Below are 16,619 nucleotides of genomic sequence, written 5' to 3' on the forward strand. Positions count from 1 at the left end.
CGAAGGGGTGTGGAAACCTGTATTATCGAAACGAGATGGGCTGCCATCTTTCGTTTCAATAATACGGTCGGGGATGCCCAAATCTTGAAATTTAGGTTGATCTTAGAAATGGTCGTCCTTAGAGATGGTCGTCCCCGATTTTCGGCGATAATGGAAACCGAGGACGCCCATCTCAGAAATGACCAAATCCAAGCCCTTTGGTCGTGGGAGGAGCCAGCATTTGTAGTGCACTGGTCCCCTTGACATGCCAGGACATCAACCGGGCACCCTAGGGGGCACTGCAGTGGACTTCAGAAATTGCTCCCAGGCGCATAGTTCCCTTACCTTGTGTGCTGAGCCGTCCAAACCTTTTTTAAACTCCGCTAAGGTAATCGCCTTTACCACATTCTCTGGCAACAAATTCCAGAGTTTAATTACACGTTGAGTGAAGAAAGATTTTCTCCGATTCGTTTTAAATTTACTACATTGTAGCTTCATTGCATGCCCCCTAGTCCTAATATTTTTGGAAAGCGTGAACAGACGCTTCACATCTACCCGTTCAACTCCACTCATTATTTTATAGACCTCTATCATATCTCCCCTCAGCCGCCATTTCTCCAAGCTGAAGTGCCCTAGTGTCTGGAATATGTCCAATTTGAGAATTTACATCTACTGTCTTATTTTGCACTGGGTATACTGGAGCTGTATCAGCTTACAGAAATTATTTATAATGAAAAAAAATCACGTTATTTTTTTCTCCTATACTAGTATAATATTTTCAATGATGTCTGTTTCTATGCGCCATGGCTGGTTTAAGGAGTGTGGCTAATGTGGATGTGGCTATAATAGGGGTGGAGTCATATGTGGTGACCCCGCCCACAATGAGTACCGGCACCTTTTTTTCTACAAAAAAAGCACTGTGTAAAGAAGAGCTGTGTAGCACTGATATCATCTTCAAGGACTTCCTGTGTATTATAATTCAGTATTTTAACCACTAGTGACTCCTTCATTGTCTAATCATCATTCTGATTATCAAAAAACATGCTAGTGCTGTTAGAATTCTGCAAAACATCTGATTTTTCATGATGCTAATAATTAGAATAACGTATACGAATATCTATCAAATATCCTTTAGCAAACTATGGGGCCCTTTCACTAAGGTGCAGCAAAAATTTGGCTGCACTAGTGTAGGCGTGTGTTTTGGGCTTGTGCAGATCCATTTTTTAGCACACCTGTAAAAAAGGCCTTTTTAAAAAAAAAAAAATTTGCTGAAAATGGACATGCGGCAAAATAAAAATTGCAACACGTCCATTTTGGGTCTGAGACCTTTCTGCCAGCCATTGACTTAGTGGTAAGATCTCACGTGTAACTGTGCGGTAATCGTCTACATGTGTAGAATGACAATTAGCACCCAGTTTCTGCCGTGCGCCAGAAAATAAAAATTATTTTCTGGTGCATGTAGCAGACGTGCATTAAAAATGAAATTACCGCAAGGGCCATGTGGCAGCCAGGCGGTAACTCCAAATTGACATGCGGCTTAGTAAAAGGGCCCCTAAATTCACTGTTGTAGAGTATTTCTCCTTCTGCAATTTACCCATTAAAAATGGTCCCACCGCTACCATACAGGCTTTTTCCTTGGATAGAAGGTCTAGAAAAGTTGCATAAGCCGTACTTTTACATGAAAGTTATAAGGTTGCAGTAATGAGCAGTATAGAATTAATTATGTTCAGTTTTTAGAAACACACTAAAATCCTCAGAGGACTGAAAACATAACACATGGCACACAGCAGAAGATGAATAATGATGACACTAAATATAGGGGGCTGATGAATATTGGGACTGACCCCCTCCTGTTTGCAGCTAAAGTATGTTCTGGGTGATGCAATTACATCTTTTTCACTGCTCATCTACTAATAGCTATGTCTTAATGAGCTAAAAACAATTATTTTTCCTTTCATCTGTTCATGCACAATTTTAGAAAATAAAAACAGTAGCATTGTTCTTTTCTATTTACTTGGCATCAAAATGTTAAGATGAAGCATAAATAACAAGGGGGCTCTCTTACTAAGGCTGCATTAGGGGCTAACATGTGCCCTAATGCAGCAATGGAGTATTCCAGAAAATATGAACATAGTAACATGGTAACATAGTAAATGACGGCAGATAAAGACCTGTATGGTCCATCCAGTCTGCCCAGCATGATAAACTCATTTTACATGGTATGTGATACTTTATTTGTTTGATTTGTCCTGGCCATTCTCAGTGCACAGACTATAGAAGTCTGCCCAGCACTGTTCTTGTACTAAGTTCTGAAGCTAACGTCAAAACCCCTTAAAATTTACACTCCAGCCCATCCCTATCTATTCAGTCACGATCAGGGCGTAGACCGTAGAAGTCTGCCCAGCACCAGTTTTGCTTCCCAATTAGCGGTGTTGCCACCTTATCTCCGCTAAGATTCCGTGGATCCATTCCTTCTAAACAAGATTCCGTTGTGTTTATCCCACGCATGTTTGAATTCCATTACCGTTTTCATCTCCACCGCCTCCAGCGGGAGGGCATTCCACATATCCACCACCCTCTCAGTGAAAAAATACTTCCTGACATTACTCCTGAGTCTGCCCCCCTTCAACCTCAAATCATGTCCTCTAGTTCTACTGCCTTCCCGTCTCCAAAAAAGATGTTTGCGGATTAACACCTTTCAAATATTTGAACAACTGTATCATACCACTCCTGTTTCTCCTTTCCTCCAAGGTATACATGTTCAGGTCAGCAAGTCTCTCCTCATACAATTTGCACCGCAAATCCCATACCATTTTCTTTGCACCGCTTCCAGTCTTTTTACATCTTTTGCAAGATACGGCCTCCAAAACTGAACACAGTACTCCAAGTGGGGCCTCTCCAACGACTTGTAGAGGAGCATCAACAACTCCTTTCTTCTGCTGGCTATACCCCTCTCTATGCAGCCTAGCATCCTTCTGGCCATGGCCGTCGCCTTGTCGCCTTGTTTCTTCACCTTTAGATCCTCAGACCCCAACAACCCAAGGTCTCTCTCCTGAGTCGAGCTTACTAATCTCTCCCCTCCTATTCGGTATCTCTCTTTTGGGTTTCTGAACCCCAAGTGCATCACTCTACACTTCTTGGCATTAAATTTTAACTCCTATTCACACAGGGGGATATGGCTTTATTTTAGAGTACGATCAGTACCTATTGTTAGTCACAAAGTACTCCACTGAAAATTTCAAACAAATATGAATACATTTATTGTTACCTATATATATATGTATACATTGTTCACAATAACCCTCGGTTCCCGTGTAACTCACTTCCACATGCCTTTCGCAGCGTCATCCACACAGTCAAACCAATCTCATATATTGCTCACCACATACTACAATCCACTGAAATTGCATTACAATACTTGCACTTAGAGTTCAACTCTGATGTATTCTCTTGGCTTTTGAAGATATTAAAAAAAATGTTCCCTGCATTCATTTAGATCCAACAGTTCCAAAATGGCTGACACGGGCCGCTCTTGCTTCTCAGCCCTTGTTTTTGTAATCCCAAATTCAAAGTGACTCCAAATGCATAGCATGATGATGAGCCTTAATGTGTACTCAAACCACAGTTATACCACCCACAACTGGGTATCATGTTTGGCTATCTTGGTGGCTCCACTGCGTGACATCTAGAAGGCTTCCATGAAAAACCGTTGATAAGGTCACCTGACTGACCAAACTTCAATTCCTCTTTAGTTCCTCAATGCGAGACCACATTTTGTGGTTTACTTCATCAGGAGGAACCACTCCCCGTAACCTGTAATGATTCAATAATACATATCCACTCCAAATCATCTCGAAATCTCAAGAACCTATCTAAATGTTAACCATGTATCATAATTGTAAATACGTTTAGTGTCTGCTTACCAAACGGGCTACTCTGTAGGCGGGGGATCCAAAGGTCTGCCCCCAAACTTTACAACCATACTTTCCTGTTTCGGGGATTAAATACCCCTGTTTGAAATGCCCCTCAGAAAAAATTGCCAAAGGTTATAACCATTCTACTTCCAGATTAAGACCATGCTACATGCATGCTAAAAATGTTTCTAATTTTTGTTTTTGAGGGGGCATATCATGGGCAGAGAGTGGACATTCCTGTGTAAACCATTTAGGGCAGATTCTATATATGGTGCCTAAAATTAATGCGCATTAGACAATTGTACCTAAGCATATTCTAAATACCGCACGTAAATCTATGCGTAGTATTTAGAATACGCTTAGGTATAGCTCATGTGACTAAATCTACGCGTGTCCATTTATGAAAAGGTGGTGTAAATTCCTGTGCGTAGATTTTCTAACAATGCACATAAGTTTTGGAATGCCCATGAATTACCCATTTCCACACCCCTAAGTATGCCCATTTTTACCTGCCCATGTTAGAATTTACATGCACTACATTACAGGATACACTCAGCAATGTACATGTGTAAACTCTAATTTTTGCCAAGTAGTGCTTGTTATTGTTTGTTAAGAGCTGTTAACAATGCTTAACAGCTTGTTAAAACAATCTATGTGCGTAATAGAATACGTCTAGATTTATGCACAGAACATCCATGCTGATGACGCTTCTAAATTTTATGACTCAAAGATCTTTTTCATAACTTCCTCATTCAGGGGGTCTTTTACTAAGCTATGGTAGCGTTCTGAGCTCATGGTAGAAATTAGCTGGTGGTAAGCGCTGCGATGCCCATCTGGGAGGTTAGAATTTTATTTGGCTGCATTCATGGGGTCACAGCAATAAAAAGGTTGACAAGCACTGCTCTAGAGTTTGCTTTCTATATCTTTGCAATCTGCAAAGCATCTCTGGCTAAAATTCTAATTTTATTCTAACTTCATATGCAGTATTTCAAGTTTATTTTCACCACCTTTCATTTTGCTATTATATTCTTCAAGCAAACTTACTATTGCTATTTGATAAATACCCTTGCCCCAGCTCCTGAAATTCATTCAGCACTCTTTTTTCCCTCCGCAAACTTCCTTAACTTCTCATCTTCTGTTCGTTCCTTTCCAAGTATATATTGACTGATTTTCTCCATGATCGGATGCACAAGATTAAGGGGCCTTTTTACTAAGCCTTGCCCAACGGGTGCCAAAATGAAGTTACAGCCTGACTACCATATGGTTCTTGCGGTAATTTCATTTTTGGCGCACATCCTATAAGCATGTCTGACAAATAATTTTTATTTTCGGATGTGCGTTATTGGACAAGTGCAAAGTGGCATTTGACATGCGTAGGTCATTACTGCTCAGTTACCATGTAAGATTTTACCGCTAGATCAATGGCTGGTGGTAAGATCTCAGACCCAAAATGGACGCGCGCCAATTTTGATTTTTGAAAAATTTCTTCCTTTCCTGAAATCACTGAGTAAAAATGCAGTCAAACACTGTAGGACCGATTAAACATATGTTCACTGAACAAAGACAAAATTGCAAGGAGAGCAAAACAGTTTAAATGCAATGAAATCTCATCATGTCTCTGCTGGTTGAGATGTGTCTTGTTGCTCCAGATGCACTTTAGCAGCCTCAGGAGAGTTGTATGTAGTCCAAATGCCATTAATGCAGAACTTCAGGATAGCCAGATACAACAGCGTAAATCGGCGCCCTACTTCATGCAATGCAGTGCAAATGGGTGTGAATTTTTTGCAGCGATCCTGTAGAGCCACCGAGTAATCCTCCTATATTTGAATAGGTACATCATCAAAAAAACAACAAATTCCTCCGTTGACGATATCTCCTGAGTATTTCTAATTTGTGTAAATAGTGGTGAACTTTTAATAACACCACTCGAGGTCTGCGTTGATTATCCAGGACTCGGCCCAGGTGGTGTGCTCTTTCAATGCTAAATGGTCCCGCACTGTCTATAAGGGCAATTTCTTTAGTGAGCCACGTGCAAATTCTTTAGTGAGCCCGTATCAGACCTGCAGAGAATGGTCTGATACGTGTTCGGGAAATCCAATTAACCGCAGATTACGCCTTCTGATGCAGTTTTCAAGATCATCTAATTGTGCCGCATGGCGCAGCAACTGCTGTTTTAAAGCTGCCACTTCTGTCTGCACAGGCTCCACAGAATCTTCAAGGCTGGATTCAAGCTCTCCCAAGTGGGCAACTATATCCATCATAAAGGATTCCAACTGGTTTAATTGCCCAAACATATGTTCAAGTTGGGGCTCCAGAGCACGCTCCACTGCTGCTACTGTGAGTTGTTGTAGCTGTGTATCAATGAACACCGGAGCAGCCATCTTGGAATCGCTGGGCTGTGGCAAGTCTTTTTCTTTCTTTATCCCTTTAGGGGACATTGCGCCTGCTCCTGTGGGAAAATGTGGGGTACAAATGCACCAAAATAAATAGCACTATTAGATTAAGGGGGTCCTTTTACAAAGGCATGCTGAAAAATGTCTTGCGGTAGTGTAGACGCGGGTTTTGGGTGTGCGCAGAATCATTTTTCAGCGCACCTGTAAAAAAGCCCTCTTCCCCCCCCCCCCCCGAAAATGGATGTGCGGCAAAATCAAAATTGCCACGTGTCCATTTTGGGTCTCAGACTTACCACCAGCCATACACCTAGCGGTAAAGAATTTGAGCGGTAATGACCTACGCGCATCAGATGCCACTTGGCGTGCGTCCACTACGTGCACTAGAAAAATATTTTTCAGACGCGCGTATCGGATGCACGCCAAAAATGAAATTGCCGCAAGAGCCACACGGTAGTCAGGCGGTAAGTCCATTTTGGCGCATGTAGTAAAAGGGGCCCTAAGGGTGTCTTTTACTAAGGCACGTTCACGTTTTTAGCACACGCCAAAATTGTGGGCACGCTAAACGTTAGAGACACCCATAGGAATGTATTGGTGTCTCTAATGTTTAGCGGGTCCACAATTTTAGCACATGCTAAAAACATGAGTGCACCTTAGTAAAAGATGCCCTTAGTGTCAAATTTGTCCATAAGGTTCTGCAAGTAATCAGAACTTATCTCGTCATCCAAGGTAATAACGCAAACTCTTTTGGAGGGTGAAAGGAGCGCAGGACCTCTGAAGAGACACAGCACGTGTCCTCTTCCCCTCAGTGCATCACATGGTCTCAGTAAGACAAATTATTAAGGGCTCCTTTTACAAAGCTGTGCTAGTGATTTTGGCATGGCAAATGCGATGATGCCCATTCCTATGGGCATTGTCGCATTTGTCGAACTGGAATCGCTACCGCGGATTTGTAAAAGAAGTCTTAAATGTTTTCTTTTTAGGTATATATCAGTAGGCCAAAACCACACTATTATCTTCTTGAATATATATTTGCTTCTGTCTAGCACGTCTGATAATATGTGAAATAAGGCTTCTAAAAAACTGTTAAATATTGCTTAGATTTTGCAAATTATACAGTGCATGAAACAATTTAAGGAAATGACATGCAGTTACTTTTTAATTGCTGTTCATTTGATCCAGATGAGTCTTTGCAGCAGAAATATAAAGGGAAGTGTGGGGTGTTTTCTGTCATTTCAGATACCAGTCTCTGAAAGTGCTAATGAAGCATAGAACAGTGTCACGGAGATGTGGCATTTCCTTCATGGAGAAACAATAATGTGCTGTTGACTGCTACATAAGTATCGATCTGACAGCTGCCCAGAAGGGGCAGGGGAGCCACATGCTGGTAAGATTTCTACTTATTCAGTATCATTATTCACATGACAGTGAATAGAAATATTCCATAAGGTGCAGGGATCGAAAAAACAATGTCAAGTTGCGACTATACTAATTGTTAGAGGTTCTGAAAAATAATTCAAACCCTTAAATTCATAAAATGGCATATATACTTTTTTTTACAGTTTCATTATGAAAATAAGGTTTGGTTCATCAAGATTGAAAATGGAATGGAAGCAGTGAATAGTTATTGGGACAGATCAGCAAATTAAAAAAAAAAGATTCTCTTGGTAGCTGGAATAGAAGTGGCATCGGAATCGAAATAGAAGTGAATATGGAAAGAATAGAGCATAGAGTGAGGCATTCAGGTCCTGCCAGACTATGGGGTCCTTTTACTAAGCCGCAGTAGGCACTAGCTCATCCATACCGTGTGGCAAAAAGCATTTCTGCGTGACAGGCATGAGGCGTCCTGGGGTAGTATAACCATCAGTGTGCACTAATTGCCTGCTGAAAATGTTTTATTTTTTGGCTTGGGAAGTGTGACTATGGGCAGACAGTAGGCATACACTGCGCTAATCAGGTAGTTTGGGTACATTGCCATGGGTTGCCCAATTACCATGAGGTTAGCGCAGAAGCCCTTAGTGTTATCAAAATAGATGTCAGTAAGGGCTCCCACGGTAATGACCACATACTAACTTGGTGTTACGCTCTGCTACACTTCTCCAGGATGGGTCGGTTTCTGTTTCCTAACCCGGCAGCCGTCATCCGGCTTGGAGCAAGAGCAGCAGCCATCTTGGCTAGCTCAGGAGGAGGCAGCCATCTTGTCTAAACGAGAACAGGAAGGAACTCCATATCTGGTCGTGGGAGGATCTCCTATGGGGGCTGCCATGTTGGATGCACCTGAGTTTGGTTTGCTCTGATTGCTTCACTATTTAAAGCACTGCCTCCAGGTCTTCTTTGCTTCGGCCTCAATTGTTCTGAGGAGTTGCTGTGGGAGTGCTGTTCACTGACTATTCTTCTGTTCCTGTTTACCTGTGCACCGGACCTTGGCTAGTTTTCTCGGATTACGCTTGTTTGCTGCCTGCCTTGACCCTGGACTGATTTTGACTATTCTTTGCCTGTCGGAGTACTGGTTCTGGACTGTGTCTGTTTCCTGCCATCCTGGTCAGCGGCTGTGCAACCCTGCCGGTTCCAGAAGTCCTGGTGGCCGCCTGCAGCTGGGAGCTCAACTCCCGGTGAACGGTGGTCGCTTTCCAGGTGAAGCTAGGGGTTGTCTGGCTGCCTGACTGAGTGCGGTAGCACTCCATCTCTGCCGTGCTCTGTCGGGGCACAAGGGCTCACTACTACCGGGTCATAACACTGGGGTATTAGTGTGTAGCCATTAAAGAAATATATATGGCAATGGGGCCATTTTACCACTGTGCTAAATGTGGCTGCAAAGCACAGAAAACCTACATGCCGACAACAGCACTGGCCACTTTGTAGCACAGCTTGGTAAAAGGGCCCCTAAATCAGCTAACCTATTACATCATGTATGGGTTTAATTATATTTTTTAGTTATAAATGGCACTCATATGATCTTAGCTCATATAGAAACAAACTAGAAAAACACACTGAACATTAGTAAAACTTTTTTAAAAAGAAATAAATATATAAATAAAAATCTTAACAGGCAGTCCTATCTGCGTATTTTATGAAACATAATAATAATAATAATAATAATAAAGAGCTAGCCACTCAATGAATAGTTAAGCTCTGGAACTCTTTGCAGGAGGATGTGGTAACAGCAGTTAACGTACCTGGATTTAAAAAAGGTTTGGACAAATTCCTGGAGGAAAGTCCATAGCTTCTATTGAGACAGACATGGGAAGCAATTGCTTGCCCTGAGATTTATAGTATGGAGTGTTGCCACAATTTGGGTTTCTGCCAGGTACTTGTGACCTGTCTTGGCCACTGTTTGGAAAACAGAATACTGGGGTAGATGGACCACTGGTCTGACCCAGTATGGCTACTCTTATGTTCTTATTATAATCAGGTAAGAAATAGCACCCAAGCAAACAAAACCAGCATGTGTCTAATTTAAAAGTTATAAAAAGTAATTAAAAAAGTAAACACCAACCATTTCAAATAACTATTCAACAAACTTCTTTCACTGTGCAGTAAATAAATGAGTAGTTGAGATTTGCACAGGACAAGCATTTTTAGATGGTTGTTTTTCTGTTTTGGCTCCCCCCCCCCCCCCCCTGATTGTCAGACTTTTTTTTCCACTTTGCGGAGGATTTTAGAAAGGACATACAAATCAGAATTGAGACATCCATGTTGGTATGACTCAAGTTCCACTACTATTTTGGAATAGGATCTGCTAACATAGGGGTTCTTTTACTAAGGTGCACTTAAAAACGACTTGCTTTTTACACTGGGTGCATTCAAGATTATTGTAAGTGAATTACATAGATTAGCACCAGTTTGGTTACTGTTTTGCTTATATCAGCGTGTTATGCTATAACCCATGCACAGCTCTAAGGAATGCTCCTGCCATTCTTCTGGCCATGACCCCTTTTGACTTGTTCACTAGGGGATTTTCAATCATTGCCAATGAACTGCAATAACTGAATATTAACATCAATTAATCACAATTAATTAGCTCATAAGATAATTGATTTGCATGTGGATATATATATACTGATGTTTAAATCCCCTGCCTGCAAGCTGATGTGTTATATCGAAAGCTGCTGAATGTCCTTATTCCAGTGTTGCTCAGGCAGTGCCCCTAGCATAGTAACATAGTAACATAGTAGATGACGGCAGAAAAAGACCTGCACGGTCCATCCAGTCTGCCCAACAAGATAACTCATATTTGCTGCTTTTTGTGTATACCCTACTTTGATTTGTACCTGTGCTCTTCAGGGCACAGACCGTATAAGTTTGCCCAGCACTATCCCCGCCTCCCAACCACCCGCCCCTCCTCCCAACCACCGGCTCCGGCACAGACCGCACAAGTCTGCCCAGCACCATCCCCACCTCCCAACCACCAGCCCCGCCTCCCAACCCCGGCTCCGGCACAGACCGTACAAGTCTGTCCAGCACTATGCCCGCCTCCCAACCACCATTGCTGGATGTCTACCTTTCAATCGTTACTAGTGGAAGGATGTTCACAGCCTGTCATTTCTAATATGATGCTTCTGATGTGTTGATTTGAACATAAAAATGCCAACATATTCATGAATCTATCATGACTAGGGTTTCTAAAAAAGCACTACATTGAAAACCAGTATTCTTATTACAGAATTATAAACCAACTTTATAAAGGTTTACTGCTGCTGACAAGATGACAAAATTGCTGAAGTGGGTATTACTATATTTGAGGAATGTGCTTGCTGTAGAAAGTAACTTACAAGTACCATTTGTACAAATGTTCTTTTTATGGTTTATGTCTCCCGTGATATATGGAACTTGAATGTTCTAATGGAAAGCCTCGAAAAATAGAGAATGTGAAGCAAGACACAAATATAGATAATGCCATAAATAACTCTTACTCATTTAGAACTAGTATTTGATTACAGTCACTATAAACCTGCAGGGAGAAGAAATCTGATGTAATTGATTGGAAGAAAATATAATTAGGCTCTCATTTGATTTGAGACAGATGCATAATGTGCATTCTCTAGCAAGCCATTCAGTTTGGCATACAAATATAAACAGGTTTATAGATCATAATGCTATATTTGTGCTTTATTGGACTGGTTGAATTCTTGTGTTTTAGAGAACTCTAGGCAGGTTTTTAAAAAACATTTTACATAATCCACCTAATTCTATAAAAAGTCACCAAAAATTGTGCAAGCAAATTTGAATGTGTTCTTAATTTGCACATGGAATTTAATTGAATAACAAGCCAATTAGTACCAATGATTGGCTTTTTAACAAGCAATTATTGGCATGAATTAGATTTATTTATTATGTATGCATGTATATTTAGGTGCAGGATCTGTGCCTAAATTTTATACATGGCCCAAAAAAGGAGGTGTAAAAATGGGAGGGCCATGGGCATTTTGGGGCACAGCATAGTCATGATTTTGAGTTATGTGTGTAATTGGGGCACAGCGCATACATTTAGGTGCAGTCATTCGCACCACTTTTCCATTGATGCAAATGGTGGCACCTAAATTTATGCATGACCCCAATGCCTATGTGCTATTCTCTAAACTTCCAGAAAAGGAGTGGGACGTGGGCCAATGATTCCAGGACGCTGTGATGTATGATGAACAAGCTTTAATGTAGACTTGACACAGTACTGTGTTTCGGCCACAGGCCTCCCTCAGGAGTCTTTGACGGAACAGTTATGGATCGATGATCTCAGTATAAATTGGTCTTGAGAAAGACCTTTGTGATCTAAGTATAAAAGAACGTAGAGTGCACCACTTATTGATCAAAGACTCCTGAGGCAAGCCTGTGGCTGAAACACAGTACTGTGTTGCGTCTACATTAAAGCTTGTTCATCATACATCACAGCTTCCTGGAGTCATTGGTCCACTTCCCACTCCTTTTCTGACATTTTGACTTCTGTGGGATTTTGTGTTCTTCCACCTTGGTGGAATATCTACCCTCATTCTATAAACTGCATCTCACTTTAAGCACGGTCTATAGAATTGCATTTTTTTCAGCGCCTATTTTTATGGTGACATATATAGAATTCACCTCAATGCGGAAAGTAGCTGTAATAAAGGGGATCCAAGCTGCAATGTTGCCATGTTGTACTGACTCATTTTTAGCTAACCTACTGACATTTAGGCAGTAATTTTATTAGGGGATACCTAGTACAAATTCATTTTCAGGTGCCAGTTTATGTTTAATATATATTGATTTTTCATACTGCAGACTATGTGAGATCCTCACAAAGAAATATATTCAATACTGAGGAAATGTGTTACCCCAGCATAATAATCCCACAAATAAAGAGAAAATCAAAGTCCACCACTTGGAAATGCAGAACAAATTCAATACCTGATCAAAACCTCTATTTAACATCTGATAATCTATTTCAGATGCCTATCTTAGAGCAATTTCATAAAGACAAGCAGTTACCTATCTGTACTTATAAAATAAGTAAGTGGTAGAAATCACACCTATATTGCAGGTCCAGAGCAGGTGTAAATGTTAGCCTCTATAATTTTAAATATATAGATATATAGATGTATAGATATCTAATATAATAAAACGCACCGTGAATGTTCTGAAGACAACGTTCTGAAGTCACTCAAACACTCCCTGGCTGTAGGGTTCGTGGATTCATGGTGTGAAGCCAGCCAGGCTGCCAGCCGTCTCTGCCCCGCCCTCGCGTCAAACGTCATGACGTCGAGGGCAAACGTCATGACGTTGAGGGTGGAAAAAAAAACCAAACAAAGCGCAGCGTCAGGGAAGGAGGCGGCGCTCCCGACGTCTCTAGCCTTCCCTTCGCTGTGTTCTGCCTTCTTCTGACGTCAAGGATGATGTCAGAAGAAGGCGGAACATAGCGAAGGGAAGGCTAGACGTCGGGAGCGCCGCCTCCTTCCCTGACGCTGCGCTGCCAGAACCGCCACCGAGGTAAATTTAAAAAGAGAAAAAAAAAAGGGATGTTGGGGGAGAGAAGAGGGTGGGCAGTAAAGTTGAACAATGGGAGCGGGAGGGCAGGGGAGAAACGACAGCATGGATGTGAAGGGGGGAGAAGAGGGCGGGCCAGGCTGGGACATGGGAGAGAGAGGAGCATGGATGCGAGGGGGGGGTCATGGAAGGGAGAGAGGGGAATTGCTGGAAAAGGATGAATGGAGGGGGCAGGGGACAGAGGAGCATGGATGGGCATGGATTGGGATGGCAGGGCTCAGGGAGAGAGGGAAATTGCTGGAAAGGGATGAATGGAGGGGGCAGGGGACAGAGGAGCATGGATGGGCATGGTTTGGGAGGGCAGGGCTCAGGGAGAGAGGGGAATTGCTGGATAGGGATGAATGGAGGGGACAGATGGGCATGGATGGATATGGATTGCAGGGCAGGGCTCAGGGAGAGAGGGGAATTGCTGGATAGGGATGAATGGAGGGGGCAGGTGACAGAGGAGCATGGATGGGCATGGATTGGGAGGGCAGGGCTCAGGGAGAGAGGGGAATTGCTGGATAGGGATGAATGGAGGGGACAGATGGGCATGGATGGATATGGATTGCTGGGCAGGGCTCAGGGAGAGAGGGGAATTGCTGGATAGGGATGAATGGAGGGGGCAGGTGACAGAGGAGCATGGATGGGCATGAATTGGGAGGGCAGGGCTCAGAGAGAGAGAGTGGAATTGCTGGAAAAGGATGAATGGAGGGGGCAGGGGACAGATGGGCATGGATTGGGAGGGCAAGGCTCACACTCTCTCTCTCATATACAATGTCTTTCTGACTCTCACTCTCACACACTCTGTCTCACACTGTATCACATTCACTCTCTATGTGCCACACAGTCACTCACACACTCGCTTGGTCTCATACACTCACTGTCACAGAGAATCTGTGTCTCACACACACTCTCTCTCTCTCTCGCACACACACACACACACACTCTCTCTCACACTGTGTCTCACATACACACTTGCACACACTCTCATTCTCACACACATACTCTCTCACAAACACACTCACACCCAGACTCACTCTCTCTCTCTCACACACACACACTCACACTTTCACTCTGACTCTCACACAGTCACTCTCACATACACTCTCCGAGGAAAACCTTGCTAGCGCCCGTTTCATTTGTGTCAGAAACGGGCCTTTTTTACTAGTATAGATATATAGATAGATAGATGTAGATATATAGATTAGCATATTTTATCATCCATGTGCATACATACTGTACATATTCTGCCTAAACTCCAACCCTGTAGATGCCAACCCTGTGAACTACGTGCATGTCATAGTAACATAGTAGATGATGGCAGATAACGATCTGCATGGTCCATCCAGTCTGCCCAACACATGCACATATGGAGGCGCATTTTAAAAATAACATCTAGGTCCCTCCCCCCTAACTACTGGAATTGCTGTCAAAGCCTGCTCCAGCACAACCAGATCTAAATAGCCATAATTGGGACACAGTCTGTAGAAGTCTGCCTAGCACAAGCCTTAATTCCCAACTACTGGATTTGCCACTTAAGCACAGCTAAGTTGTACTTTTATGCTAATTAGTATTTTAGGAGTCAATTTACATTTGTATGTGGCACATATGCTACTATAAAATATATATGTACCAATTTTCAAAAGCTTTGTCTTTGGAAGGGACTATTCCAAATTGGGTACTTTGAAAATGTACTCGGTTTTAGGGGTCTTTTTACTAAGGTGTGCTGAAAAATGGCTTGCGGTAGTGTAGGCGCGGTTTTTGGGCACAAGCCAATCCATTTTTCAGCGCGCCTGTAAAAAAGGCCTTTAAAAATTTTTGCCGAAAATGGACATTCGGCAAAATGAAAATTGCTGCGTCTCCGTTTTGGGTCTGCAACCTTACCGCCAGCCATTGACCTAGCTGTAAAGTCTCATGCGGTAACTGGGCAGTAATAACCTACACGCATCAAATGCCACTTGGCTCGCATCCGATACGCATGTCTGAAAATAAAAATGATTTTTGAGCCGCGCGTATCGGATGCGCGCCAAAAATGAAATTACCACAAGAGCCATGCGGTAACCAGGCGGTAACTCCATTTTGGCTACATTGGGCGCATGAAGATGCTTATGCAGCTTAGTAAAAGGGCCCCTGAGTCTCTAAATATAGGTGCCTTTTTTCAAAAAAGGCTAAGGGAATCAATATTCCAAAATGTTGTACTTCTTAATGTAGTAGTTAGCTGGACAGCTTGCCAAGGTTCAAATTTCCCATACGGTGCAGTTAAATTTTGTTCGGCTACATTAGCTGGAATTTAGCTTGCTAAGAAAAGATACTGCTGAGGGCTTTCCCAGGGCATGGTAATATTGCCTTGACAACTCTGATAGTCACCTATGTCTGAAAGTATTTATCTGGCTAAGTCAGGCTACAGAAATAGCAGAACTGTAATGGAGTATATTTAGCACCCAGTTTATCTGGTTAAGTTCTGCTGAATATCCATTTAAAGTTATTCATGTAGCTGTGGATAAATTTAACACTTACCAGCTTGCTGAATATAGCCTCTGAAAAAAATCATAGCAGTGTTAGGCTAACACATTGGTTAAGAGTGCCTAAATTTGGCCACATTAAGTACTTATTTTCAGTTGAATTTTATGTCCTCAGTTTTCACCTGGAACTTTACCTAACTCTAGGAACATAATACTTTGGGTCATAAATTTAGGCCTTCACAATTAATTTGTTTAGATTTAGAAATTTAACTTTTCCAGCCTATTTTCAAAAAGGACCATAATTTGGAGATATTTATACCACACCTATAGGACAGCAGGAAAATGCATGTGTATTTTCCTAAATGTTCCGTGGAAGACAGCATTTTAGAAAAATACATGTGTTCCAAAAGATTGGCATCCATCAGCGCTTTATACATCGAAGTGCTGATGCTTATATATGTAGGTGGCAGTTTTTGCTGCCCACACGTGTAAATACTGACACCTATGCATATAAGTATAATGCCCTGTACACTGGTCAAACCAAAAAGAGTTTGCATCAACTCCAACTAATTCAGAGTACTGCAGTACGACTGATAGAAGGCTGCAAGCGGCGTAACCTCATCATACCCTTCCTGCAAAAACCAGTACATTACAGGGCTAAATTTAAAACTCTCTGTTTGATTTTCAAGGTCCTCAGACAATGTGGGCCAGAGTACTTAAAGAATAAGTTAGCCCTTTACACACCTTCGAGGCCTCTAAGGTCCTCTCAAGGAGCATCACTATTTGTCCCCTCATTAAACGAAATTGTAAAATGTGATGCTCGACAGCAAGCCTTCTCAGGAGTAGTTCCCACTACTTCAGGAAGCAGCTAAAAGCCG

The sequence above is a fragment of the Microcaecilia unicolor genome, chromosome 1, assembly GCF_901765095.1.
Source record: "Microcaecilia unicolor chromosome 1, aMicUni1.1, whole genome shotgun sequence".
NCBI classification, from domain to species: domain Eukaryota; kingdom Metazoa; phylum Chordata; class Amphibia; order Gymnophiona; family Siphonopidae; genus Microcaecilia; species Microcaecilia unicolor.